General features: G+C 40.0%; 1 pseudogene; it reads right to left on the reverse strand.

The window, feature by feature from the left end:
* Nucleotides 1–954: 954 nt before the first annotated feature.
* On the reverse strand, nucleotides 955–2,178 carry LOC102470368 (centromere protein U pseudogene; annotated as a pseudogene).
* Nucleotides 2,179–3,545: the final 1,367 nt, after the last annotated feature.

Raw genomic sequence — 3,545 nt, forward strand, 5'->3', positions numbered from 1 at the left:
TCTCTTTTCTCTTCCATATCAGTTAGTTTGGACACTACGAATATTCTGAATTCCTCATCAGACATGTTGTGATGTCCATTGTATTGACGTGGGTGATGTAGGCTTGATGATTTCCCTTGGGGGAGAGGCCTTTTGCTGGTTGCTCATGCTTTTGAGCCTCTGTGATTGTTCCTAGTCATCAGGTAATCTGTATGTTATGTCCTAACTTATTTAAGTTATCTCTGAGTGTTAAAATGTGTACAGGATTAGAAAATTGATGATTTCTCTTATGGTTGGCCTACCTATTGCTCACCAGTACCATGTATTGTTGTCACTGCTCCTTTGTGACCCAAAGCCCTCCCTGTTTCTAAGGAGTGATGAGCCTCCATCTGACCTAATAAGCAGCACCTCAAGAGCAAAGAACAATAAAATCACACGGTGGGTAATTTTGAATAGCGCACCATGCACTATTCAAAACACTAAAATTCTGAGATTCCAAAGGCAAGTGGGGAAGGGGCAGAGGAAGAACTATGGGTCCCAGGCATAAGGGCCTGCAGCTGTAGGCAGCCTGGTGTCCAGAACTGCTGGCTGGCTTGAACCATTTGCAGGTGGGGTTGGGAGGGTGTAAGTCGTCTTAAAGTCCCAAGGAACCAACTTGAAGTACAGAGACGAGTGGGGTGGGATGCGTGACAATCCCGGCTGTAAGGGCCTGCAGCCACAGGCAGTCTGGTGTCTGGAACTGCTGGCTGTATACCTATGTTTTTTAAGTTGTTGATCTAGCTACATTGGTTCCTGAGTAGTCTTTTGTGTGATTTCTTTTAAGATTTATTTAATTTTACTTATTCTTATTATTTTTTTAAATTTTTTAAATTTTTTTTCAAAAAAGAATTTTTATTTATAGAAGTACAGTTTCAGAAGGTAACTGAGTAGCATGAGACTCATCTTACACAGGCACATTTTAGTAGACTGGCTTTTTCATTCTTGGTCAAGAAGCCTCTCTAATTAATGATTGATATTTTGCAGATGGTTTTCAGCTCCCAAGAGAGCTCTTGCTTTAAATAACAGTGCTGGAAGGCTGGATGAATCATACGTTTCCTTGACATTTGGTTCTTTCTCTTGAACATCTGAATAATCTTGATAAAGCTGTTTTAAACTAGGTAAGAAATACGCCACATTTCTAAGGGACAATATTCTGTCCTTGAGTTTATCATACTTTGTTTATAGCTGCATCAGCTGTGGTTCTAACCGGAGAAGTTCATCCTGGACTTCAACCAAACACTGCCTTTTCTTTTCGATATCTGAAATAACCTTAGCATTCTTCCTTTTCAGATTGTTCAACATCTGGGCTTCTTTAAGTGTTTTGATGAGTTGTTCTTTAATATTAAAATGAAATTTGTTGATGGCTCCCTTACAAATTTCAGATTCTATTTTTTGTTTATATTCTAGAAAGACAAAACAATATCCAACTCCATGATGTCACCGGTTTTCTTTCCTTCTAGACAACAAATATGCATACTGCTGGAAAGATCTGGGTCTATGGCTTCACTTCTTGATTTCTTCTTTTTGCCACGGGACAACTTCCCTTTATTCTGAGTTTTCAGTTGACTTTCTGTTGTGCAAGTCTCTTGGACAACACAGGACCAGGCACTAAAGGGTCCTGTCTCTAGCAGTGGCCAGTTCAGCTGATTTCTCTGAATGTTCTGAAGATCCTGTAGTTGGGATAGTTTCATGCTGTGTACTTATTTTTTCTGCTGATTTAACTTTTCTTCTTATATCACTTTCTTCAGTGCTTTCAGATTCATTACTAATGAACTCTAGTTTTCTTCCTGGCTTTTTCACACCAATTTCTACAGATTTACTTCCACTTGCTTCACTTTCCAAAGTGTCCAAACTTCTTTGTGTTTCTTTTCCTTGAGGTGTTGAAGGGATAGATGATCTGCAGTGTTTGTGGAGTTCTTCTTCATCAGCATATATAACAGTGCTATATAAAGGAGGAGCAAATGTTTCATAAGGTTCTGTATATTTTTCATTTTCATTCAGCCCAACGCTTGAGATATCAGAATTATCAGGAAAATCAAACACATCGGTAGGCTTGCACTTCTGATCAGCTTTAACTTCCACAGAACGTGCTTTTCTTAAAGTGTTCTTTGAAGATCTTGCATTCACACCTGTTCCATCCTGTGACTGGTTCTTGGCCATCCATTTTTCTCATTTAATTCTAAGAGTCTGTGCAGCCTTGGGGGACCACACCCCTATTTTTTAATTTGACCAGAGAGAGAGAAAAAGTGAGAAAGCAAGTCACTAGGTCTCAGACTCAAACAATGGTCAACCATGTGTGAATCCAACACCTTAACCACCACACCATGTGCTGGCCCTGTGAGTAGTCTGAGACTACTTATTTTTAAAACATCATTCTTAAAAATTGTTGAATTTGAGTTGTATGTGAAATGAACAAGCATCTGAAAAGTGATCTCCCCATTATGTAATATGATGTATATAACTTTATGTTTTTTCAGTTCCAGCAATATTTTGTAAGAGAAGAAAAACCAAACAATAAAGAATTACTGGGGAAAAAAGAAGTGGCATAGTGGCTGGGGCACTGCACTCATCCATGGTTGACCAAAGTTTGAGTTCTGGACCTAGCAAATTGCTCTCTCACTTTCTCTTTCTCTGGCCTAATTAAAAAATTAATAAAAAGAAAAAAAAAGTATACAGTTAATGTGAAAAAATAAAAACACTTCAACAGTTGAGATACAATGAGGTAGAAGAACTATCACCTATTTTCAGCTACACATATTTTACAAAGTACCAGGCTGGTCAGGTGCCTACTAACAGGCTGCTCTTGGTGAACCCCCAGTGTGCATCAGAGTCTTAGTCCCAACAAGACAACTTCTGCCCAAGAACCACTCTGTGTGGACCCACTGCCCTGCCCTCAGTGAGCTCACAGCTGGGATCACCACCTAGTCCAAGGACCTCTGGGAGGGACAACAGCCACATGGAAAGGACACGTTTAGTTGGTTAAATGGACCATCAGGGAGGATAATAACTGGCAGCTACCCAGCAGGAGGTACTGCAGGGGCAAGGGCCCTGTGGTGAGGCATGGAGCAAAAGGGAAAAGGGTGGGAGGAGACCCTCCCAGGTCCTGCAGGGTCACACCACAGGACAACCAGCTATGCACTCATGTGGCTGTTTTGCCATATTGGAGAATTTAATTGCCTTATGTAAAATTCTAGGTTTTCTTAGATCCAGATCTCTAAGGTTAAATACCTTCCCTGAGGCATAGAATGAAAAATCACACACATTTATAAAATGGGAAAAGATAAATTTTAATAAGAAAGTAAAAAATTTTAATAGAAATGAATACACCCCCATGCTAAAAAGGCATGCAGGTGGACACTGCCAGAGAAAGACAACTGCACTGGGCATGGGTTTAGGTGTTACTTTTATCTTAAGAGTTGGTAATGACTATACAACAGGGGAAAGTTAGTCATAGTATCTGAGTTTTTTGTTTATAATTTCCAGGCATGACGTCAGCAGGTCATGAGGTGGTTAAAGTGCTGGACTCC

This window comes from Tupaia chinensis, unplaced genomic scaffold, assembly GCF_000334495.1.
Source record: "Tupaia chinensis unplaced genomic scaffold, TupChi_1.0 Scaffold138466_1, whole genome shotgun sequence".
In the NCBI taxonomy this organism is placed as follows: domain Eukaryota; kingdom Metazoa; phylum Chordata; class Mammalia; order Scandentia; family Tupaiidae; genus Tupaia; species Tupaia belangeri.